Below are 27,192 nucleotides of genomic sequence, written 5' to 3' on the forward strand. Positions count from 1 at the left end.
TGTGGTCCAGGACTGGGCCGTTATTCCATAGGGCAAGGCTTCATCCTCTGAACAGTGCAGATTGTAGCATAGCCTCCGATCGTGTAATTGATAAACTGAGTAATTTCCAAATAAAACTTTAATTTGTGGAAAGCTTTATCTATTGAAAGCTGGCTCTCTTTTAAAAAAGGAAATGAAGGATTCTGGATTAGTGTGGTCAGGGAAGTAGATTCAATTGTTTAACTCGATTTGGAAGCCACTGATATCAAGCACTTGTAAATGTTGTAAATGTGCCAGCTAACTAATGTTTGGTTATTGCAATGAACTTGTGTTGCATATGGCTGGTGAAAAATATCTTGTCCAATTTCATGATGGTTTCAATTCAATGAACTGTTCAATTTGAGCAAGGTTGAATCGTTTGAGGTCAAAGGAAAGGTCAGCTCACATATAAACATCCTCTATGTTGTTGTCAGCTTTACTATATTCACACCTATTTACAACCATATGATTCATGACTTTTAAATAAATGTGCACTATCAGATTCAGATTCAAACTTTATTGTCATTGTCAGTGTACAGTACAGAGACAACGAAAAGCAGTTAGCATCTCCCTAGAAGAGCGACATAGAATATGAGCAATAAATAAATATATTTACGTGCATACAGTCACAGTGGTGCAATTATTTTTTTCCTGGTGGAAGGAGTGTCCAGGGGGGGTGATTTGCAATCACCAAGGTACAGTGTTGAGTAATGTAACAGCCGCAGGGAAGAAGCTGTTCCTGGACCTGCTGGTCCGGCAAAGGAGAGACCTGTAGCGCCTCCCGGATGGTAGGAGGGTAAACAATCTGTGGTTGGGGTGAGAGCAGTCCTTGACGATGCTGAGCGCCCTTCGCAGACAACGCTTGCTTTGGACAGACTCAATGGAGGGGAGCGAGGAACCGGTGATGCGTTGGGCAATTTTCACCACCCTCTGCAGTGCTTTCCGGTCGGAGACAGAGCAGTTGCCATACCATACTGTGATACAGTTGGTAAGGATGCTCTCGATGGTGCAGCGGTAGAAGTTCACCAGAATCTGAGGAGACAGATGGACCTTCTTCAGTCTCCTCAGGAAGAAGAGACGCTGGTGAGCCTTCTTGACCAGAGTTGAGGTATTGTGGGTCCAAGAGAGGTCATCGGAGATGTTGACCCCCAGGAACCTGAAGCTGGAAACACGTTCCACCTCCGTCCCGTTAATGTGGATGGGGGTGTGCGTGCCGCCCCTAGACTTTCTGAAGTCTACAATGAGCTCCTTGGTCTTCTTGGAGTTAAGGGCCAGGTTGTTGTCAGCGCACCATGCTGCTAGGAGCTGGACCTCCTCCCTATAGGCCGACTCATCGTTGTTGCTGATGAGGCCAATCACCGTTGTATCATCTGCATACTTGATGATGGTGTTAGTACCATGTACAGGTGTGCAGTCGTAGGTGAAGAGGGAGTAGAGGAGGGGGCTCAGCACACAGCCCTGTGGAACGCCGGTGTTCAGGGTGAGGGTTGAAGTGGTGTGTTTGTCTAACCTTACAGACTGGGGTCTGTTGGTTAGAAAGTTCAGTATCCAGTTGCAGAGGGAGGGGTCGATGCCCAGGTCACCGAGTTTGGTGATCAGTTTAGAGGGTATAATGGTGTTGAATGCTGAGTTGTAATCGATGAACAGCATTCTTACGTAAGTGTCTCTTGTCGAGGTGGGAGAGGGCGGAGTGAAGTGCCGTTGAGATGGCATCCTCCGTACTCCTGTTCTTGCGGTAGGCAAACTGATAGGGATCCAGGGTGGGGGGTAGGCAGCCTTTGAGGTGTGCCAGGACCAGCCTCTCGAAGCACTTGGTGATGATAGGAGTAGGTGCATCTGGGCGGAAGTCGTTGAGGCTTGCCGCAGTGGAGTGTTTTGGCACCGGCACGATGGAGGTGGTTTTAAGGCACGTGGGGACAACTGCTTGGGCAAGTGACAGGTTGAAGATGTCAGTCCAGACGTCTGTCAGCTGCGCAGCACAGGCCCTGAGCACGCGCCCGGGGATGCCGTCAGGGTCAGCAGCCTTACGTGCATTAGTCCTACTCAGTGCCACGTACACGTCGTAGGGGGTGAGTGTGAGGGGCTGGTGATCGGCAGGGAGCACAGCCTTGATGGCTGTCTCTAGATTGTCCCTGTCGAAGCAGCCATAGAAATGGTTAAGCTCCTCAAGGAAGGAGGCGTTGCTGTATGTGGGGGTGGTATTGGTGGGTCTATAGTCCGTGATGGCCTGGATGCCTTGCCACATGCGTCGGGGGTCGGAGTTGTTGTTGAAGTACTCCTCAATCCTTAGCTTATGGCAGTGCTTGGCCTTCTTAATGCCCCTCTTCAGGTTAGCCCTGGATGAACTGTAGGCTCGAGCATCGCCTGACCTGAAAGCGGTGTCCCGTGCTTTCAGCAGTAGCCTGACCTCGCTGTTCACCCATGGCTTCTGATTCGGGAAGATGGTCACCCATTTGAGGGAGGTGACACTATTGATGGTGGAGTTTATAAAGTCCAGAACAGAGGATATATAGGAATCAATGTCCGTGTGAGAGTCAAGGGTGGCCTGGGCTGCAAACGCCTTCCAGTCAGTGTTTCCAAAACACTGCTGAAGTGTGGAGTCCACCTCCTCTGACCAGACTTTAACTGTTCTCACAGTGGGTTTAACCCGTCTGATGAGTGGGGAGTACTTTGGGAGCAGGAACAATGAGAGGTGATCAGACTGACCAAGGTGGGGGAGGGGGACGACTTTGTAAGCTTCAGCCATGTTAGTGTAGACTTTGTCCAGTGTCTTGTCTACTCTAGTGGGGAAGGAGACATGTTGGTGGAATTTGGGGAGTACAGTCTTCTGGTTAGAGTCACCCGCAACAATGAAGGCTACCTCGGGGTTGTGAGTCTGTTGTTTGCTAATGGCAGTATGCAGAACTTTCTTTGCAAGCTTAGCATTAGCATCAGAAGGAATATAGTCTGCAGTCACAACAGCGGAGGTGAACTCTCTGGGCAGATAGAACGGTCTGCATCTAACCAAGAGGAACTCAAGGTTAGCTGAGCAGTGACTCTCGATGATGGTGGAGTCCGTGCACCATGCTTTATTTACATAAATGCACAGACCCCCACCTCTGGTCTTACCGGAGTCTGTTGTCCTGTCCGCTCGGAGTAAATGACGCCCCGTTAGCTGGATGGCGCTGTCAGGAACGTCGGTGTTGAGCCAAGTTTCAGTGAAGATCAGGATGTTGCAGTCTTTGATCCAGTTGTGGGAGGTGATCCTTAGCCGGAGTTCGTCCATTTTGTTTGCCAGTGAGCGCACGTTGGCGAGGAAAAGGCTAGGAATCGCTAGCCTTTGTGGGCCTAGCTCTAACCTGGCCTTTAACCCACCTCTGTGTCCCCGGCGGTGCTTTCGTACGCGTCGCCGTCTGTTGGTGCTTCCGGTCGGCCGAGCTGGCTTGGTGCGCGCTGGTGTTCTGCCGCTCTGTGGCTCCGCGGGCCTTCTGCTGCTCCGCTGCTCCGCTGCTCTGACTAGCTCAGGAGCGAGACGGAGATCGACCAGAAAGTTGTTGCAGCCGCAGGAACCGAGGTCCAGAAGTTCCTGTCGGCTGCACGAAAGGAATGCAAGGCTGCTCCATGTGAGCAGGCTTGAGACAGGTAGGGGAATTGACGCTATTTCACAAATTTCTCAAATTCTTGGGAATCACGGGGTGTCGCGATGTGCCCACGCCGCCGCTATTTTGGAACTTAAGTTTAAGAAAGAATTGCAGATGCTGGAAAAATCGAAGGTAGACAAAAATGCTGGAGAAACTCAGCGGGTAAGGCAGCATCAATGGAGCGAAGGAATAGATGACGTTTCTGGTCGAGACCCTTCTTCAGACTGATGTGAGGGGGGGGGAGGGGTGGGGCGGAAAGAAGAAAGGAAGAGGCCGAGACAGTGGGTTGTTGAGAACTGGGAAGGGGAGGGGAAGGAGGGAAAAAGCAAGGACTACCTGAAATTGGACAACTCAATGTTCATACCACTGGGAAATACCCAAGCGAAATATGAGGTGCTGCTCCTCTAATTTGCGGTGGAACTCACTCTGGCCGTGGAGGAGACCCAGGACAGAAAGGTCGGATTCGGAATGGAAGGGGGAGTTGAAGTGCTGAGTCACCGGGAGATCAGGTTGGTTAATGTGAACTGTGCAGAAGTATTAGGCGAGATGATCGCCAAGCCTGCTCTTGGTCTCACCAATGTAGAGCAGTTGACACCTAGAGCAGCGGATGCAATAGATGAGGTTGGAAGAGGTGCAGGTGAACCTCTGCCTCACCTGGAAAGACTGCTTGGGTCCTTGGATGGAGTCAATGGGGGAGGTAAAGTGACAAGTGTGGCATTTCCTGCGGTTGCAAGATAAAGTACCCAGGAGAGGGGGTGGTTTGGGTGGGAAGGGACAAATTGACCAGGGAGTTACGGAGGGATCGTTCTCCGCGGAAAGCCAAAAGGGGGGGAGATGGGAAGATGTGGCCAGTGGTGGATCCCGTTGGAGGTGGCGAAAATGTTGGAGGATTATCTGTTGTATGTGACGGCTGGTTGGGTGGAAGGTGAGGACAAGGGGGACTCTGCTCTTGTTACAAGTGGGGGGGTGGGGAGTGAGAGCAGAGCTACAGGGTATAGAAGAGACCCTGGTGAGAGCCTCATCTGTTGTCGAAGAGGAGAACCCCCGTTCCCTAAAGAATGAGGACACGTCCGATGCCCTGGTTTGGAACACCTCATCCTCATTCAGATGCGGTGTAGACGGAGGAATTGGGAGTCAGGGATAGAGTCCTTACAGGAAGCAGGGTGGGAAGAAGTGTAGTCCAGATAGCCATGGGAGTCAGTGGGTTTGTAGTAGATGTCGGTCAGTAGTCTGTTACCTGTGAAGGAGATAGTGAGGTCTAGAAATGGTAGGGAGATGTCGGAAATGGTCCAGGTGAATTTGAGTGCCAGATGGAAGTTAGTGATGAAATAGATGAAGTCAGTGAGTTCTGCATGGGCGCAGGAGATAGCACCAATGTAATTGTCAATGTAGCGGAGGTAGAGTTCGGGGATAGGGCCATGGTACGCCTGGAACAAGGTGCATTATTTAAGATTCTGATTAATATAAATGAATCTCAGTAACAGTTTTAGCGAGAAACACCATTAAAAAACCAATAGCTGAGATTCTAGCTGCTGGGAATACGCACAGTACGATGTCAGTTCTTTCTTACACAGGTTGTCAGTGAAGATCCTTTGTCTTAGTACAATAAAGGCATCAGGAGATTTATTTTAAGTTTGAATTTTGGGACATTCTATTGGCAGATTACTTCCCGTTGTGCTTTAGAATGGAAGCAAATTATATGGGAGCATTAATTTTATAAAATGTGTCAAATAAAAAAATCAAGAGTTAGGGTATGAAAGCTCGCACACAGTCTCATCCTTATCACTCAGACAGTAGAGTGTCGTGCAGAATGAAAGATAAAAATGGCATTTCAATTGTCCCAGGTACAGGATCTGCAAATACTGTAGTTCCTTTGACAGAGCTGAACAAGGCTCACGTGGAAATGTTCTCATCAATGAAATAATTCTGTTTGCAACTTTATATCATGCCTTTCAGTATTCCTGCTGAAGAGTTGGTTCCCCTCATGTTTTGACCCCATCTTATCTTTATATCCTGAAGTGTAACAGCAATATGAGAAGGGTGAGGCTGGTAAGAGTGGGCGTGAATGGAGCGAACAATGTGTTACTGAGTTACCTAATTTAGACTGGACTGTCTTGATCATATCAGGATTACACACTCGCAACAAAGCAGATATCGATGATGTAAAAATTCAATAATTTCATGCTAAATGAACGTTGTTATTCACTGTATAGAAATGGCCAACATATCACCATTGGCTCAATTGATCCCTTTCATTTATTTCTACGGGAATGCTGACACCACTGGCACTTGGGGGAGTGTTGTACACCTCACCCCGGTTTCAATACAAAGATACCAAGAGCAGCCATTGAGAAGATGAGACTAAAGCAGATTGTCCAGACATTGTTCTTCATAAACCTAATATGTGACCTTTCATTCCATCCAGTGCCAGACTCCATAGACTGGGAACTGGAGCCCAGCTCTCCTGACCCCATGGTGTGGGAGCTGGGGCCATCCCACTCTGAAACCCACGTGAGAGGCACTTTAACATACTGTGCTAGGTCTGCATATAATGTCTTTATGCCCATTTGCTTTGGTGCCATTTGTTTGAATTATTCTAGTGCTGTTAACTTCCTGGTAGTATTAGTACAGGGCTATATACATATGTGAAAAGACCAACAAGATTTTCAGTCACACAGAGGTGTGAATCTCAAATCAGTGACTGTTGTTATAATTGTTATATTTTGCTGTTTCTCTGTCACATGAAAACTTTACAGAACCTTCCCCCGTATTCACCGTCGCTTGTGATTATACGCCCAGTCAAATACTCTAAATCTTGGTAGAGGGTTATTTTTCAGACTCGAGGCCTGTAACAAGTGGCGCACCACAGGAATCAGCGTTGTTATTTATAGTAACAATTTTGATGTAAAAGTAGATGATTTGATTAGTTAGTTTGTGGGTGACAGTGGTGATATGTGTACCGGAGAATACGACTCCGGTAATTATGTGGTTCTTGTCTTGCTGGACCTATCTGCCGCCTTCAACACTGTGAACCATGGAATATTAATTTCCCGATTACAGCAACAAGTGGGCATCTGTGGCAGTGCCCTGGGATGGTTCAGGTCCTATCTGGCAGATAGAACCATGCGTGTAAGCCTTGGTGGCTTTGAATCCTCCTCTGCTCCCTTGGCATATGGGGTTCCACAGGGCTCTATTTTAGGGCCCCTGCTTTTCTCCCTTTATCTACTTCCACTGGGCTCAATTTTAAGAAGGCATGGCATCTCCTTTCACTTTTACGCGGATGATAGCCAGTTGTATATGCCACTCAGGAAAGAAGATAATTATTCCCTAAAATCACTTCTGTCTTGTCTTGAGGACATTAAGTCCTGGATGGCCTTAAACTTTCTGGGACTTAACGAAAAAAAGACAGAAGTGATTTTGTTCAGCCCCAATGGCTGCCGTGAACCTCCCTTTGTTGAGTTTAAAACCTGTGTTTTAGGATGGACAGTGATTTTAAACTAGATAAACAAATATGCGCGGTGGTTAAGTCCAGCTTCTTTCACCTAAGGAAACTGGCAAAGGTGAAGCCCATTCTCGAGCGGCAGCATTTTGAAACAGTAATCCATGCCTTTATTACATCTTGGCTGGATTACTGTAACGCACTCTACTCTGGAGTCTCACGAGCTTTATTGGCTCGTCTCCAGTTGGTCCAAAATGCTGCCGCTCGCCTTTTAACCGGAACTCGAAAGAGGGAGCACATTACGCCAATTTTGGCCTCCCTTCACTGGCTCCCAGTGCACTTTCAAGTTCATTTTAAAATTATTTTATTTGTTTTTAAGCCCCGCCTTAAGCCCCGCCTTACCTCTCTGAGCTGCTCCACCTATATGCTCCTGCCCGGTGCCTCAGGTCAGCGGATCAGCTGCTCCTTGAGGTACCAAGGTCTAAGCGGAAGCTCAGAGGGGATAGAGCCTTTTCTGTTGCTGCCCCGGCACTCTGGAACACCCTGCCGCTGCAGATCAGACAGGCTCCTTCACTGTCCATCTTTAAATCCTCCCTAAAAACTCACTTTTATTCACTAGCCTTCGACACTGGCTGAGACATTGTTCCTGTTTTAGTGCTTTTAATGTCTTTTAATTTTTACTGTTTTTATAGTCCTGTCGTCTTAATGGTTTTAGTAGTTTGTAATAACTTTTGTTGACTTCCCATGTACAGCACTTTGTGGTAACTGATGTTGTCTAAAAGCGCTTTATAAATAAAGTTATTATTATTATTATTATTATATGATGGACCGTGAAGATTATCTATGCTTACAATAGGATGTTGATCAACTGTGCCAAACGGCCAGAAATGGCAGATGGAGTTTAATTCAGATAAATGCATGGTGTGGTATTTTGGTAGGACAAATGAGGGTGGGATTTGTAGTAAATGGTAGGGCCCTGGAGAGTGTTGTAGATCATCATGACCCAGGGGTACAGGTACACAGTTCCTTGAAATGGTGACACAGGTAGACAAGGTGGTGAAGAAGGTATCTGGCATGTTTACCTTTAGGGTATTGAGTACAAGAGTTGGGACATGTTATTAGTCATACAAAGCGTTGGAAGAGCCACATTTGGAGTACAGTATGGGTGGCCTGCTGTGGGAAGACTATTATTAAACTGGGTAGGATGCTAAAAAATATTTACAAGGATATTGCCAGGTGTAGAGGACAGGTACATGGATAGAAATGATTTGGAGGGATATGGGCCAGACTCGGGCGAGGGTCTAGCTCAGTTGAGCAACTTGCTCAGTATGGATGAATTGGGCTGAAATGTTTTCCTCTTATTTTCATCACTACTTTGCTTATCGATTTATAAAAATATTCACGGACTCCCCTTCCACTGCCCTTTGAGGAAAAGAGTTACAAAAACTCACATGAGAAAAAATATTCTAATTTCTAGCTTAAATCAACTAACTTATTTTTAAACAATTACCTCTAATTCCTGATTCACTAAAAGTGGAAACATCCTCTCCACATGCACCCTGTGAATCCCCCTTAGGATCTTATATTAAAGACCCGTCTCTCTGTTTCCTTATGTGGCAAGTCTTCCATTCCAGGTAATAGTCTAATGAAGCTTCTCTGAACTGCTTCCAATGCACTAACATCCTCCTTAAATAAGGAGCCTGAATGCTATACACTATGCTCCAGATGAGGTCTCTACAATGCCATATATGGTTCAACGATTTTCTTCCGAACTTTTATATTCAATTCTCCAACCAAATCGATAACAGCTTTCTGTTCTCATTCGTAATTAATTGCTGCACTGTCTTTGTTTTTGTGCCTTGATAGACTATTTCACATTTTCATATTGCACTTCATATCCCGGATTTCAGCTCAATCATTTCACCTATTTCTACTCCTTTTGAAGCCTCCATCCCACTTCCTCTTCACAACTTACTTTCCTTCTTATCTTTTGTGTCATCAGCAAATTTGGCAACCGTAAGTTCAGTGCCTTCATTTAAGACATTTAAATAAACAGTAAAAGTTGAGGCCCCAGCACCGATCCCTGCGGTTCACGGCTTGTTATATCTTGTAATCAGGAAAAGACACCCATTTATGTTTACTTTCTACTTGTCAACTCAACATCTGTCTATCCACACTGAAATGAAATCCACGCTGAAACTGTGAGGTTTTATTTTCAGCTGAAACTTTTGATGCAATACCTTATCAAACGCCTTCTGTACATCCACTTTATCCATAGCATATTCCGCTTTTTCAAACTGGAATCCAGTAAACTGGCCAACATGACTTCCCATTTACAAATCAATGTTCGCTTTGCCCAATGAACCTTCAATTTAATTAATACTCAGAAATGTGGCTTAGACATTCTGCCCGCAGGCACCAAATACTCACCATGTTCTGGGTGAATACATTACTTCCTATCCTTGGACCCAATGGCTAAGCTCATATTTTGACTCTTAAACTCTGCTTCAAGAGACCAAAGTTAGGAAAAAACCACATTCCTGTCCCAATGTAACCATGTTGGACACACTCCTGACTCCGCTCTATGCTTTGTTCCTGTCTTAGGGTAACTGGGTCTGAAACTCCTGTCCCGGGGTAGCCGTTTCCCACACAATCCTATTCCAAGGTAGCCGTGTCCCCCACAGCCCTGCCCTGTAAGAAACTCTGTCCTGCACACCCCTGTCCCCGGGTAACTGTGTCCCACACGCTTTTGTCCCAGTGTAACTGGCTCCAGTCCTGGGGGAGCCATGTCGCTGCTGCTGTGTGGATCAGAGCAATCCAACAGCTGGCTGCCTGGCTTAGCTCCAAGTAATGGGCTTCTGTAATTGCTCTTTATCACTGGGTTGCTTCAGGACTAGCTTAATGGAATTAAGAGCACGACCTTGAAACACAGCAGCCGCGGTCTTTCGTTCCACTGAAGTATGTGCTTTCTCCGTAAGGAATTGATTATTGTAGCAATATTAATTCCACTTATATCTCACTTAAATCGGTGCCTGATGAGGCAACACTGCTGCAAACAGAATCCACACTGGAAGACATCTTTTTCAGCTGCAGCTTTCAGATTAATTCTTCTCTGATTGCATTTTGCTCTAAAATCCAGAAGTGCCCGTATTGTGTCACAAGGTAGGTGAGGAATCTGCACAGTTACGGTAATGGCTCTGAAGCTGCTTGGACATTGATCATCGTGAAGTAAGAATATGTTTCTGTGATACAACAATCTGATGCAATGAAAGGCGGCGGCAGAAATCTGATTCCAACTTTGCCTCTGCCAGAAATAAAGCTTCCTGAAAGTCTGTTTTTACTTAAAATTTACAGTCCTCCGGATGTCCAAAATATCTTCCCTCCATGTCCTCCAGTTGCAACCTCCAGTCCCCAATGGCTCTACCCCTGTTCCTCTCATCAGTGGACTGGTGTGATGGGCTGCTGCCCTTAGAGCCCCAGGCTGTGGCTGCCACCCACAGTGCCCTCAGGTGTGCAGAGGAAGCAGCAGCCGCTGCACATTCAGAGATGCCCTGGTGGATAATTTGTGTTTGGCATTCGCTTCTCCTGAGGGCAGTGAATTATGCAGTGTGTTCCAGGTCGAGGGTGATGGGCTTTTAGACATGCATCAAGGGATGTGGCGATTGGACCGAGAACACAGAACAGTACAGTGCAGGAACAGATTCTTCAGCCCACATTGTCTGCGCTGAGCAAAATGCTAAGTTAAACTACTTTCCTTTGCCTGTGCGTGACCCATATCCTGCCATTCCTTGCATATTTATGTGCTCTTTCTCTGCTCATATCTGTAACTATCTACAACTAATCTATATCTTGCCGTATCATTTCATAGTCTTTTTCAATGTCTGTAATTCCACCAATTTTTATGTCATCTGCAAACTTACTAATTACTATATTTTATCAAAGGCATTGATATAGATAGAGAACCATGGACCCAAATTTTCAACATTTTCAGGAGGGATGGGAAGATTGAGCCGATGGTTACTGGAAGAGCACCTGATAATCACTGAATATTCACTCTGACAGCTGAGTGAGTGATATCAGGACTACTTGAGGTTCAGCTACTGTTCAGCGAGGGGTGCTATTGTCTCTGAACTGGAACACCCTTGGCTCAGGTCCCACTCTGCCAGGCACGCAGTGAAGGCAAACATTCCTGAGGGTAGTATACTGAGGGAAAGCTGTACTCTGAGGCACCTGTTCTGTGCATGAGATTTTAAACCATGTTCCATACATCATCTCTGTCGTTTTAAATGATCCCTCAGCACCATTCAAGCTTTGAAGTCTCAGGAACGGTCGCAGCCAAAACATAGACTATCAGGATCCCAGCATCTCCACTTTTTTTTGTGTCACTATTGAAGCTTTGATCCATTGTTTTGGGAATAATGTTTACCTGTCAATTACTGAAAGAGATTATCTGGATAATATCTCAGAAAATGCTGTGATGTTACTGTGGGCAAATTGGCTACCATATTTCTGACACTCCCTCAGACGCTCCACTTTAAACATACTTGATGGGCTGTGGTTCTGAGAAAGACTATACGAATTGGATTCTGCATTTCAGTGTTACACAGCCTGTGTGTAATGTCCTTTGGTCTTTGCTTCTGCCTGAAGACCTTGGCTCTCTACCAAAGTCAGATTTAATTATCAACATGAGCAGCTTTGTTTTTGAAAGTTCTTTGATAAGAGTTGAAAGCATTTCTAAATATATATTTTTAAATATTTTCTTCAGAATTCCTGATAAGTAAATGCAAGATTCTTGTCATGGGTTATTTTTCAACTAGGCAATTTGACAAATTACATAACCATCATAATCATATTCAGGTAAGAGAAATGACCATCCAGCTAATCTCTCTTCACATCTAATAAAGTAATCCCATTGTGTCTTATGTTAGCCATCAGAGCTTAAACAGCAGCCTCTCCTGCTGTACTATCAGGACCGGAGATTGCTGTGGAAATGGTTCCTAGTGCAAGCTTGTTCATAATGAATGAGCAATTCTCATTGCTGATGTGTTTGTTTCATTTGATGGATTAGCTGACCACTCTTGTTCTGTTAATGATGCCTTTATTCTATGTGTTCATTTCAAGAACAGAACAGTAACTTCAGAAACCCGGATCACCTTCTGCTTCAGCACCACATGATATCAGATTATTAAACTGGAAAGAGTGCAAACAAGATTTACAAAGGTGTTGCCAGAACTAGAGGACTTGAACTACAGGCAGAAGCTGGGCAGGCTACTACTTTATTCCGTGAAGCGCAGGAAGCTAAGCGATGATCTTATAGAGGTGTATAAAATCAAGAGGGAAATAGATAGGGTGAATGCACAGTTTTTAGGCTCCCGGTCATTTAACTTTACCATGGACATCCAGTACTTCTATACCTCCACCCTCTACCAGGAAGGTCTTGAGGCCCTCCGTTTATTCCATGAACAGAGACACAACCTATTTCCCTTTACCGACACTCTTCTCTGCCTAGCAGAACTTGGCCACACCTTCACCAACTTCTCTTTTGATTCCTTTCACTTTCTCCAAGTTGAAGATGTAAGCATGGGCACTCTCATGGATCCAAGCTATGCCAGCCTTTCTGTTGGTTACGTCAAACACTCCATATTTCAGACGTACACTGGTCCTCACCCCCGAACTTTACATCGATAACTATAACGGGGCTGCCTCCTGCACCCATGCAGAACTCATGGACTACATTACCCACCACTAATTTCCACCCTGCCCTCAAATTCACCTGGACTATCTGACACTCCTCACCCTTTCTTGATATTTCTGTCCCCATCACAGAATGTCTGCCATAAATCTACAGACTCTCACAGTTATCTTGTTTACTCTTTCTCCCACCCTGCTTCTTGCAAAGATGCAATCTACTCTCAATTCCTCCATCTCCGCTGCATCAACTTTCAAGTTGGGGCTTCCCATTTGAGAACATCTGAGATGCCCTCATTCTTTAGTGAACTGGTTTCCCCTCGGTTATCATCCACGGATGCCTCACCTCAGAGCCGATTTGACCGATTGCTCCCAATTGGGCCCCGCGCCTAAGGGGGGCCCCGCACTAATGTTCCGTATTTCGTACGGAAATACAAATTCTCTTTGTTAAATAAAGATTTTTTTTTTAATTCGCCATCCGGATTTTTTTTTAAACGAACATGTATAACAACCGCTGCACGGACATCAGACACGAACGATTTGTTAACTAGTACTGTTAGCACTTCTTAACAGCAAGTAGTTAACAAGTTGTTATACAATGTCATCAATGCATCCATCCACATTCCTCAGTAAATGTTATTGTGTTTTGAACAAGTATTAATGACGCCGTGTTCCTTTGAATAAAATTCACGCGGCGTCATTAATATAGTTGTTTAAAACACAATTATATTTACTGAGGAATGCAGATCGATGATACATTGAGATTTTCTTTAAATTCACCATCACGAGTATGGGCCCCGGTCCGCGAGAAGCGGCTTCTTCCTGGTGTGCAGGGTAGTCATTCTCCTACCGACCCACGTTGTGTCTCTCTGTGTTTTGCTGTCTCCCTCCCTCTCTCTCTCGCGCTCTCTCTCTCCCGCTCCCCATCTCGTCTCTCTCGAGCTCTCCCACTCCCCCTCTCTCACCCTGTTGCCTGAGCATTCCCGGAATCATTGACGTTTAGCGGTAGACAAAAATGCTGGAGAAACAAGGTGGCACAGCGCGACGGGCAGCGGCTCTGGGGAGAGGGTTGCGTTTCTGGTCGAGACCCTTCTTCAGACAATCACAAGCACTCTCGCCGAAGAGAGTTCAGTTCAGTCTGAAGAAGGGTCTTCTCTCCAGAATCGCTGCGCTGCCTGTCCTGCTGAGTTACTCCAGCTTTATGTCTATCTTCAATTTCAGAGAAATACAATTTCTCATGGGGGGCTTATAACGTCTCTAAACCCCTCTGGGACCCTCTGAACACCTCTGAACACCTCTAAACCCCCTCTAAATCCCGCTATTCCCCTCTATTTCGCTTCTGAACACTTCTGAACCCATCTGAAGCCCTCTAAACATCTCTAAACCGTTTAAACCCCTCTAAACTAGGAGGCTACAAGGTGACTTGGATAGGCTGGATGAGTAGGCAAATGCATGGCAGATGCAGTATAATGTGGATAAATGTGAGGTTATCCACTTTGGTGGCAAAAACAGGAAAGTAGACTATTATCTGAATGGTGGTCGATTAGGAAAAGGGGAGATGCAACTAGACCTGGGTGTCATGGTACACCAGTCATTGAAAGTAGGCACGCAGGTGCAGCAGGCCGTGAAGAAAGCGAATGGTATGTTAGCATTCATAGCAAAAGGATTTGAGTATTGGAGCAGGGAGGTTCTACTGCAGTTGTACAGGGTCTTGGTGAGACCACACCTGGAGTATTGCGTACAGTTTTGGGCTCCTAATCTGAGGAAGGACATTCTTGCCATAGAGTGAGTACAGAGAAGGTTCACCAGACTGATTCCTGGGATGTCAGGAATTTCATATGAGGAAAGACTGGATAGACTCGGCTTGTACTCGCTAGAATTTAGAAGATTGAGGGGGGATCTTATAGAAACTTACAAAATTTTTAAGGGGTTGGACAGGCTAGATGCAGGAAGATTGTTCCCGATGTTGGGGAAGTCCAGAACAAGGGGTCACAGTTTAAGTATAAAGGGGAAATCTTTTAGGACTGAGATGAGAAAAACATTTTTTACACAGCGAGTGGTGAATCTCTGGAATTCTCTGCCACAGAATGTAGTTGAGGCCAGTTCATTGGCTATATTTAATAGGGAGTTAGATGTGGCCCTTGTGGCTAAAGGGCTCAGGGGGTATGGAGAGAAAGCAGGTACAGGATACTGAGTTGGATGATCAGCCATGATCATATTGAATGGCTCTGCAGGCTCGAAGGGCCGAATGGCCTACTCCTGCACCTATTTTCTATGTTTCTATGACTGCGTCCAACTGCTGTCTGGTTCATTGATCGGTTTGCTAGATATGAACTGCTTTGGGAGAGGATAAATGCTCACAGCAGACCAAACGTGTTAAAACAGAAATTGGTCAGATATTGAGCTTTACACAGTGAGAAATCATGTGAAATAATCACTGAATTTAATTTTAAAGTATTAAATAAATACAACCAGATAGTCTACTGAGTTCGCACCGACCAGCGATTTTTGTTTTCCTATTTGACAATTTTATTTGGCGGCCAATCAATCGCTGTCTCTAAGGGGGTTGCATCCAATCACCAACCAGCTTGTCTTAAAATTCCTGTCCAATCAATAAATAAGTCTCCTCCCGTCCAATCAGCCGTTGTCTTCAAGGGCATTGTGTCCAATGACATAATGCAGTTTAATGGTAATTAGCTGCTACGGTAAAGGTTGGAAGCCAGCGGAGCTACTGACAGTCAAACGGGAGCGGGAGAGATTCACGCAGTGTATAATCCATAGCACCTAGTGTACAATTTCATAATATATACTAAATAACTGGGCTGACAGAACTTGGCTGGGAATCTGGGGTTCACCAAAATGTTCCCAATTCGGCCCCGCACCCCCTAAGGCCGGCCCTGCCTCACCTGCATCTCTTCTGTGTCCCGGAGTTCTGCTCTCGCTCCTTCTCCCCCCAGACGCAACAAGGACAAAGTTACCCTCATTCTCACCTCTCACCCCACCAGCCTCCGCATCCAACATATCGTTCTCTGAAATTTCCAACCTGACCCCACCACTAATCGCCTCTTCCCATTTCCGCCTTCCGCAGAGACCACTCCCTCAGCAACTTCTTGGTTCAGTCATCCCTTCCCACCCAGCCCTCTCCAATTTATTTCCCTTGCAACCGCAGGAGATGTAACATCTGTCCTTGTACCACCTCCCTTTGAAAGGTCTGCCGAATCTGAATGACTTTGTAAATTATATGAAACACAATATGGAGGACAGTTTGTATTTTCAATAAAGGCATTAAGATGGCAGCCTGCAGTAATAACATGTGCTTCATTCAAGGCCATAAAGAAGCCAAGATTGAACATATTGCTGACTCCCCAGAGATAAGTAATAACTTGTTATTGGATGAGCTTGATTTAGACCCAGCTTTCCTATATTGTGAAAGGCTACAGAATCTTTCAGTCATGCCATATTCAGACTTGGTAGGAGTGTTTTACTGATAAGAAAAATGTATAATTGTGCTAACTCTCCTTTGTTCTATGAGTGGGAGCCCGAGAAGCACTGAGCAACGTTAGTGCTCATTGTAGATCTTTGCCAATCCTGTCTGACGAATCAATTAAAGATTGCCATGGTCTACCTTTAATGTTTGTTGCTATCTGCTTCTTAAGAAACAAACTTTGATATTTGGCATAGTCAGCAGGATCTCGCTGGGACCAGCAACAGATGACTGAGTAAGAGGGTGCAGTTGACCAGGATCTGAAGGGCAGAAAACTGAGCTCTAGTCAGACCCTTTGAGTCCGACCTCCCGGTAAAAAACTAAGGTCACTCAATCTGAGGTTGGCCTGGTTCCAGACAAGATCCTTAGAAGCAGACAGCAAAGGTAAGACCACTTGTGTAAAGGATTGGCTTGTGTATTGGAAATGAGTAAAGACAATAGACAATAGGTGAAGGAGTAGGCCATTCGGCCCTTCGAGCCAGTACCGCCATTCAATGTGATCATGGCCAATCATCCCCAATCAGTACCTCATTCCTGCCTTCTCCCCATATCCCCTGACTCCGCTATTTTTAAGAGCCCTATCTAGCTCTCTCTTGAAAGCATCCAGAGAACCGGCCTCCACCGCCCTCTGAGGCAGAGAATTGCACAGACTCACCACTCTCTGTGAGAAAAAGTGTTTCCTCGTCTCCGTTCTAAATGGCTTACCCCTTATTCTTAAACTGTGGCCCCTGGTTCTGGACTCCCCCAACATTGGGAACATGTTTCCTGCCTCTAGCGTGTCCAATCCCTAAAGGATTGGCTTGTGTATTGGAAATAATTAAAGGATTTGGCACGGCAGACTACAACGTTTTTGTCACTAATGTGTATTGGAAAGACAAGGTGTCTTGAAGAGACAGTGTTTTGAAAAGATTGGGCTTTACAGACAACAAAGGTTCGTTACAAATAAAGGATTGGGCTGAAAACGTTTGTTACAATTTGTGTACTAAGTTGTGTACTAAGAAGTGATTTGGAGATTGGAAAGACATGGAAATAATTTGGATAAGAGTGACGGAAAGACGGCTGTACTACACATGTGTTATTTGTTTCATAAGCCAACAAGGATTATAGAATGGTCTGAAGAAGGGTTTCGGCCCGAAACGTTGCCTATTTCCTTCGCTCCATAGATGCTGCTGCACCCGCTGAGTTTCTCCAGCTTTTTTGTGTAACCAAGGATTATAGAATATTGAATTATAAATTGACCAAACGTTTGAGTAATGTGTCTTGACCAGTAGGAGACAAATGAAATGTGGAGACTATTGAAGGAAGAGAGAGAGAGAGAGTGAGGCAGAAAAGAAATGGGTGGAGACGCGAGATAGGAGTTAGATGAATTATGCTTATAAAGGAGGGATTGAATAGTGGAATAAAGACGAAACTATTAAAAGATGAAAGTACTTCAGATAAGGGTTAAGGCAGAGAAAGAAAGCGCTGATAAGAGTTCGGAGAACAAAGCCGGTACCAGTAACTCTTTTCGACGTCCTCTCAAGACCTGGCAATGGCAACCCTGTCTGGCAATGGTGACCCTGTCTATAGAAGAAGGGAGAGGTGGCCAAACACAATCTGGATCACTGTCCAATCACAGCTCAGACCGCTCCCATTTTGAATATTAACCCGCCCACCATTACATTAAACTACTCCCTTTGTTCATTATAAATTCTCACTCCAACAGAAGACGACTTTTGCAATTTAAAGGCACTGCAAGCCTTAAACCTCCCAGTCCTAGTTCACAAATTCTGCAAATTTGTCCCCACAGAAACAAAGATTCTTTTAAACAGAACGGCTTTTGTCAGACAAGGAAGGGGAATGTAAAGTTAATACATAGAGACGTTTCTAATGTTTTGCACGTTTTTTTTGGAAATGAGGGGGCTGCGCCACTCGTATTAACTCCTCTCGTATTAAATTGGTGTACCTGATGTGTATTTTGCCTGTTTTTTTTGTACTAGTTTCCTTTCAATGTTTGAAGGTTAGTATTTGTTAAAACCGAAAAGCTATTTCAAAAGTATTCTAGGAAGTTCTTTCGAGTTGTCACGCATCCAAGTTCTGTCCCTTATCTAACTAGAGAGCTCAGTGTTCTTTTCAGGGCTATGCTGCCAAGATACTGGCAGGTTAATTTTCCTGTGTTCAGGATTTTGCTATGTCTGTTTCATTTCTCCCAAAGCCTATCGGGATACTTGACATCCAGTCCCAGGCTATATTTATATATTCATATATCTGCCCCTTTTGATGAAATGGTCCATGTCAGATGAAATAGGATGTCATTGAATGAGCTTGCAATCTATGAAAATTAATGTTTTATCTTCCATATCTCCTTATCTCATATTCCTCTGCCCACTGGCATTCCATCTGAAGTACTTTCATCTTTGTTTTCTCTTAACTTAAATTTTTTTTTTTCCTATTTCTTACCTTTTGAATTGAGTTCAAATAGAGACCTGAATTCCACGATGGCCACGTGGCATTCAGGTAGATGTGTTAGATGAGATTGTTGATAGCCTTGCTGTTGGATTTGAGGAGATCAATGCCATCAACTTCAGTGGCACCTTCTACATCAACACAGACTCCAGTCTACGCTGGCTTTGTCTTTGGCTTCCATTCCAGCAACCGTTTCTATGTGGTGATGTGGAAGCAGGCCACCCAAACCTACTGGGAGGAGAAACTGTCCAAACCCATGGATACGCTAGCGACTAGATCAAGGTGATGAACCCCACCACAGGACAATGGGGGGGGGGGGGGGGGGGGGGGGGACACCTCACCTGTGCAACGATCTACGAAGAGACTGGCAACACTGCCTTTTTCCCATAACCCCTGACTCCTGTACTGATCAAGAATCTGTCAATCTCCACCATACAAATATCCATTGACTTGGCCTCCACAGCCATCTGCGGCAATGAATTCTGTAGATTCATCACCGTCATATCAACTAGTCTGGAAAGATAGGTTTATTGAGATCCAGTGAGTGCAGGTTAATTGGAAACATAAATGGCTTGATGGTAGAAAGCAAGTGATGAGGGAAGGTTATTTTTCAGACTAAGGCCTATGACTAGTGGTGTGCCACAGTGGTCAGTGCTGGTTCCATTGTTGTTCATCATTTATTTAAACGATTTGGATAAGAATGTACGAGACATGCTGATCTTTTCGCCCACATCCACTAATCCGATTTTCCCGCATTAGAATATAGCATAGGAACAGGTCCTTTGGTCTATAATGTTTCTGCTGCTATGATGCCAATCTAACAAATCCCATCTGCCTTTACATGGGCCCATACCCTTTTATTCCCTGCCGGTTCATGTATCTGTCTAATCGCCTCTTAATCATTGCCGTTGTATCTGCTGCTACCACTTCCCCTGGCAGTATGTTCCTTGCACCCACCACTTTCTGTATAAAAGATGCCTTGCACATCTCCTTTAAACTTTCTCCCTCTCACCTTAAACCTATGTCCTCTAGTATTTTGCATTAAGTAGGTGCCTCGTTTCTTGGTGCATTTGGTGTCTCTCTTTCTTGTTGAACTGCTTGACTGGTTTCAGAATTACTGCAGTTTCCCCCCTCTGGTCTCAGGTAAATTGCCACTGAGACTGTGCTGACATGCCACACCTCGATAAGCATTGACAAATCAAAGTCCCAGTTGGTCCAACGGAATTGGAGCATTTTCCAACGGAAAGCTCACTCTGTTCCCACATGGTTGGGAAATTAGAAAGTCCTTCCTGCCTGTTAATGTCACAAAGACTAAAGACAAAACAGCAATCTCTCTGAATGTGCACCAGACACTATTTTCATGCCCAGAGCGTATAGGTGTAAGAAATCATATAAACATTCATTGAACTATGAACAGGAAACGGAGTGGACTTTGGACCTGGACTCATGTTTCCACTCCAATAGCAGGAAACATACTCCTTTGGGCATTGTCAGACGAAGGTATCTTTGAAAAAGCGCTTTGCATTCTGATCAGCTGGGGTAATGTTTCACTGAACACATTATACATAAACTGCTCTTGTGACACCAGTATCCTGTGGTCCCAATTCAAGCTTCCAACCGTAAAAACTCTATGTGCTCTGCCCTACCTTGGTTCAGCTCTGTGCTGAAACTTTCAACCACTCTTTAGTATCTCCAAATCTGACTATTCCAATACTTACCTGACCAATCTCCCACATCCATGGTCTGTAACCCAAAATCTGTTGAAAACTCTGCTGCCTAAATACAAACTCACATCAAGTTGTACCATTCTTTATGATCACTGCTGGAGGCAAAAGGGAATTCATGAGCCAATATGTAACATCCAAAATGTGTGGGAAGGAACTGAATATGCTGATTTAAACTGAAGACTGGGGAACTGAGGAAAGGGGAACATTTATTCAAATATTAATTTCTCCTATGTACCATCTACAGGTATATCTCTCGTTCCCCTTTCTCCTGACTCTCACTGAAGAAGGCTTTCGACCTGAAATATCACCTATTCCTTTTTTCCAGAGATACTGCCTGACCCGCTGAGTTACTCCATCACTTTGTGTCTGTCTTCGATCTTTCTATCTTTAAAATCCCGTCTTCAACTCGCTCCTCTCCATCTCTGTAATCTCCTCCAGCTCTACAATTTACCCCAAACGGGTTGTTTGTCTTCATGCTTCTTGTATATAATTTGTTCCTTGCAAAAATATAATATTCTATTTTTCCTACCAGAGTAAATAACCATCTTTCATCAGATCTTAAACTGTCCATACCTCTTTGCACTATTCTCAACTAACTTTGTATTGCCAGTCAGTTGACCACACTAGATATATCATTGTTACAGTATTGGAAGAACTTCCACAACAGTTATATTTGATAGAAAGCAGAGAAAATTATATTTTAAATGTGAGAGAATGGCAACTGTTGGTTCCTACCGGAGTTTTAGAAAATGCAGCAGAGTTCGTGATTCGGAAAATAAATAATATATTAATCTTTACAACAAACAGTTTGGAATAGTTATGTTGGCATTGTTATAGAGTGCAAATGCTGCATTACATCGGTTTATTTCCTAAAAGTTGGCACTTGATATGTTATATTAAAAAAATAAGAACACTTTTATCGGAAGGGAAAATGAGCCTGGGACAGTTCAGGTTTCAGGTGAGGTGACTACTGTTACACGTTTCATTCAAGTGGAATGAACAATGCAGGAATGTTTAATCTCATTGATTTGTGCAGCCGAGGAGCAAATAAATGAACCATTGAAGAATTTAAATCTTCCTTCAAGTGTTTTTCATTCATTGAAAGGTAATCAAGTGTGATCAAAATCTACAGACTAATCCAAATGTTAAATGGTTAATTAACCAACTAAAAGCTGACGGTAAGTAAAACTTTCATGTGGGCCTTAGAGATCACTCTGGGAAGTACAGAGCTCAACAATACAATGTGAAGTATAAACTCAAAAGCCATGAATGTCTTTCTGGATTTCTGCAGACTTTTAAAATGCATCAAAAATGAAAAGGTAGCTTTATGTAAATATTCATTTGTGGGTTTTCTTATGTTACATTGCAGATTAGACAACATTTGGATAGAGATAGAGAGGTATAGTACAGCAACAGGCCCTTTGGCCTGCTGAGTCTATGCCAATCATCAGACATCCATTTATGAAGAAGGGTCTCGACCCAAAACATCACCTATTCCTTCGCTCCATAGATGCTGCCTCAGTCGTTGAGTTTCTCCAGCATTTTTGTCTACCTTCGATTTTTCCAGCTTCCCCAGTTCCTTCTTAAACAGACATCTATTTATACTATGTTTATCCCAATGGGATATCCCAAACTTAGAAACATAGAAACATAGAAAATAGGTGCAGAAGGAGGCCATTCGGCCCTTCGAGCCAACACCGCCATTCATTGTGATCATGGCTGATCGTCCCCTATCAATAACCCGTGCCTGCCTTCTCCCCATATCCCTTGACTTATTTTTCTGCATTAAATGGTGAACTTTCGGCAACCCCAACATCTGTTTCATTACTTGGCTGCTGGGGAGTCAGTCACCAATCTGAAAAGCACATTTCTAGTGGCAGGCATCCTGACAGTGGCATGTATTCATATAACCATCTAACAATTACAGCACGGAAACAGGCCATCTCGGCCCTACAAGTCCGTGCCGAACAACTTTTTTCCCTTAGTCCCACCTGCCTGTACTCATACCATAACCCTCCATTCCCTTCTCATCCATATGCCTATCCAATTTATTTTTAAATGATACCAATGAACCTGCCGACACCACTTCCACTGGAAGCTCATTCCACACCTCTACCACTCTCTGAGTAAAGAAGTTCCCCCTCCTGTCACCCCTAAACTTCTGTCCCTTAATTCTGAAGTCATGTCCTCTTGTTTGAATCTTCCCTATTCTCAAAGGGAAAAGCTTGTCCACATCAACTCTGTCTATCCCTCTCATCATTTTAAAGACCTCTATCAAGTCCCCCCTTAACCTTCTGCGCTCCAGAGAATAAAGACCTAACTTATTCAACCTATCTCTGTAACTTAGTTGTTGAAACCCAGGCAACATTCTAGTAAATCTCCTCTGTACTCTCTCTATTTTGTTGACATCCTTCCTATAATTGGGCGACCAAAATTGTACACCATACTCCAGATTTGGTCTCACCAATGCCTTGTACAATTTTAACATTACATCCCAGCTTCTATACTCGGAATTCCTTCCGAGATGTCACTGTTGCTCAATTTAGTAAACAATTCAGGGAACCCTAGCATTTCATATTCCAGTTATTGTCTCTCAATTACAACTCAGCCCCATTAGGTTTCAAATTCCTATCATGACTCCTCCTTTCTCCTTTGTCTAGATTTTTCCAGCCCTTTGGATGAAAATTAAAACTGGTGACAGCAATTTCTTCCAGAGGTTTTGGGGAAAACCTGCTAATGTGGTGCGAGAATTTAAAATATATATTATTCCTTACATAGTTCTTAATAAGAGACGTATATCTGCAGATGTTTAGCACGTTTCATCGACCAAATGGTCGGCGTGAACATGATGAACCAAACAGGCCCATTCCGTGTTACATGACCTCATGGCCACAGACAGGTAGTTAAAATTCTACCTTGAAATTTCCTTGCTCTGCTTCATGGAAAGGACCTGGCTAACCTGACATCAGAATTGTCAATGGGCTCAAGGTTAACATTCCTGATCATCCTAGGACATCTCTGACCTTGAGAATCCATATTTGCAAAGACTGATGAAGTGCTATCAATCTGAGACAATGACTCTGTTTTACTCTTCATTGATGCTTCCTGATATGTTAATACTCCAGTAAATTGTGTTCTTGGTCCCATTGTAGTGACTGCAATCTGTTCTCAGCCCAGTCCTTGAGAACTGAAGAAATCCCACGGTTCAGCCGCCAACACCATAACACTACAAAAGCTTATCCCTAAACTTCTGGATTAAAGAACTGCAGATGCTGGTTTTTACCCAAGATAAACACAAAATGCTGGAGTAATTCAGTAGGTCACGCAGCACCTCTGGAGAAAATGGGTAGGTGACATTTGGGGTCGGGACCCTTCTTCACACTGATTGTAAGGGATGTATGGGGGTAGGTTTCTGGAAGAAAAGAAATGGGAAGTCAGGGCCGGCGGCAGATGACCTCTGGCAAGGAGGATCCCAAAGAGGGCAATTGTTGGCTAGGTGGGAGCCTAAGAGGGATACATAGTTGTGAAGCTGGTTAAGAGACTATTAGTGGAGGAAAGGGATAAAGGGGGGAGGGGAGCCGGCCTATGAGTTCCTTGGCTTCTCCTTGCTGCCCTTCTAAAATAATGTTACCTCTAATCTTCCGAAACTTCACCTGTGGCTGAAAATGAGGCAAATATCTTTCCACAATTTCTTCCCTAGCTTTCCACAAGGTCTGAAGGTGCACTTGGCTAGGCCCTGAGGATTTATCCACTGATGCAATTTAAAACCTTCTCAAATATCTCAATGGTAATTCTAAAATTGTTCAAGACATTACAATTCATTGGTAATTCTAAAATGGTTCAAGACATTACAACTCATTTGCCACAGTTTTTCAGCTTCCATGCTCTTCTCCTCTTTAAAAACAAATGAGAGATATTTACTAAAGACTTAACATATAACATAACATATAACCATATAACAATTTACAGCACGGAAACAGGCCATCTCGACCCTTCTAGTCCGTGCCGAACACATATTCTCCCCTAGTCCCATATACCTGCGCTCAGACCATAACCTTCCATTCTCTTCCCGTCCATATAACTATCCAATTTATTTTTAAATGATAAAAACGAACCTGCCTCCACCACCTTCACTGGAAGCTCATTCCACACAGCCACCACTCTCTGAGTAAAGAAGTTCCCCCTCATGTTACCCCTAAACTTCAGTCCCTTAATCCTCAAGTCATGTCCCCTTGTTTGAATCTTCCCTACTCTCAGTGGGAAAAGTTTTTCCACGTCAACTCTGCCTATCCCTCTCATCATTTTAAAAACCTCGATCAAGTTCCCCCTTAACCTTCTGCGCTCCAAAGAATAAAGCCCTAACTTGTTCAACCTTTCTCTGTAACTTAGTTGCTGAAACCCAGGCAACATTCTAGTAAATGCTGAAACCTCATCCATTTCCTGTGGACTCCACACACTATGCTGATTTTTAAGGGGACCTATTCTCTCCTTTGCCTTCCTTCTACTGTTAACATACTTGTAGAATATATTGATAATTTCCTTTACCTTGTCTGTCAGATCTCAACTCTCTGGGTGAGAACATGTCTCCGCACTGTCCTGAATGACCTGCCTATTATTACTTTACCCAGCCAGAGGAAACATCAACGCATTGTCCCTGAAGAGTGTTATATATTTCGATGAGGGTTTTCAGTGAAGTTAAAGAAACATTGATAGCTTGGATATAAAGTTGGCCAAGTATCAGACACTGGGGGGTTCCATAATTTTCTTATATTTTTATATAGCACAGAAGGATATTCCCAAGGAGAATATGCCCATCAATCCCATTCCACCACTTATTTCCCTACAACTTTTGTTCTCACACATGCCCATTAAATCTCCTGAATACTCCTATTACCCACCTACATGAGGGGTAGTTTGTAGTAAATAATTAACCTAATAGCCAGAATGCTTTGGTATGTTGGAGGGGACTGGAGCTCTTGGGACACCTGCAAGGTCACGGAGAATATACAAACTCCACACAGGCAGCACCAAAGGTCACTTATGCCAGCCAATCAACCTAGAAACCTGTACGTCTTTGGAGTGTGGGAGGAAACTGAAGATCTCTGAGAAAACCTATGTGGTCACGGGGAGACTGTACAAACTCCATACAGTCCCTGGAGGTCAGGATTGTACCTACTTTGCCAGAACTGAGAGGCAGCGTTTCTATCTGTTGATTTTGGGTGCTGCAGACATAGTAAATAGTGGTGTTCCCTGGAATTCCATGTTGAACATGTGTCAGTTTTCTGGACTTGAGGGTGTCTGTTTCTCAGTTTACAGATGACGCAAAACTTGATAATATTGCAATGCGAAAAGAATAGTGACAGATTGCAGTAGGATTGCAACAGACTAGTGAAAGGGGCCAAGGCTGATTTGTTTGATTTCTTTGCTATTTTCTTATTTCCCAATCTAATCTTTCCTTTCTTAGTCTCTAAGGGAAAAGACTCAATATGATGGGTCCTGATCCAAAACATGAAGTATGCAACGGGAGAGACAGCATCTCTGGAGAAGAAGGATTGGGTGACGTTTTAGGTCGAGACCCTTCTTCTGACTGATCTCGATCCGAAACATCACGCATTCCTTCTCTCCAGAGATGCTGTCTGTCCCGCTGAGTTACTCCAGCATTTTGTGTCTACCTTCGATTTCACAGTCCAGGAACACTGAGGCACTGTGACAGAGCCATCTGTACTTTCTGAGGAGGCTCTGCTCTTTCAACATCTGCAATAAGATGCTGCAGATGCTCTATCAATCAGTGGTGGCCAGTGCCATCTTCTACACTGTCGTGTGGTGGGGTAGCAGGGCAAAGGCTGCTGACGCCAACAGAATCAAGAAGCTCATCAGGAAGGCTGGCTCCATCCTGGGAGTAGAGTTAGATTCATTGGAGGTGGTCTTGGAGGGGAGAATGCCCTTCAAACTGCGGAGCATCTTGGACAATACAATTCAATCCCTCCATGAAACTTTCCCAATCTTCAGAGAATCCACAGAGAAATTAAATAAATCAGCCTTGGCCCCTTGCACTAGGCTTCTGTGATCCTGCTACAATCCATTTATTTTCTCTTCACAATACCATCAAGTTTTGTGTCAACGTTACAGGCCTTTTCCTTAGATCCATTGCTATCTTTTACTTGTTGTGATAGCCACAGCTACACCACTTTTTTTTTCCTTTAAGCAATATGTTCCTTGTAAACTCTGTATTGAATGTTCTAAGGTTTGCCATTGGCAGTTTACCATTATAACCTTTAAAATAGTTTCCCAATGGACTATAGCTAAGTTGTACCTGATGCCGCCACAGTTTTCTTCTTAAGATGCAATGTCTGGTTTCAAGTGGAGCTCTTTTCTTAATATTGTAATCACTATTTTCTCAAGACTCCTTAACTTCTAGATCATAATTTTTCCTTTCCAGTGTAACATCAAAACACTTCCTCTGATTCATGTACAACCTCTGATTCACGTACAACTCATCTCTTTTGCACTCATTCTCCAGACTGTCACGACCCATCTATATGTAGATTAAAAATCCCATGATTATTGTATTAATTTTGTTACATGCTCTTCATATTTGCTGATTAGTACAACGCCCTTTCTTTCCAGAATTGTTGGGAGCTTTTGTACAACAACTCCAGAGTTTTCTGTTGCTTACTGGTTCTTGGCTCCACCCATCTTGATTTTCGGAGCTGACTTCCTTTTTCTCGACTGACTTTGTCCTATACTTTAAAACCAAGCTACCCACTTCCT

At 44.1% G+C, this 27,192-nt stretch overlaps 1 protein-coding gene across 3 annotated transcripts in view; it reads left to right on the forward strand.

The window, feature by feature from the left end:
* The window catches only part of bbs9 (Bardet-Biedl syndrome 9), a 373,121-nt gene that overhangs the window by 282,159 nt on the left and 63,770 nt on the right, over window positions 1-27,192 (forward strand). The gene's annotated exons all lie outside the window — the stretch shown is intronic.

The sequence above is a fragment of the Leucoraja erinacea genome, chromosome 4 (genome assembly GCF_028641065.1).
Source record: "Leucoraja erinacea ecotype New England chromosome 4, Leri_hhj_1, whole genome shotgun sequence".
NCBI lineage: Eukaryota > Metazoa > Chordata > Chondrichthyes > Rajiformes > Rajidae > Leucoraja > Leucoraja erinaceus.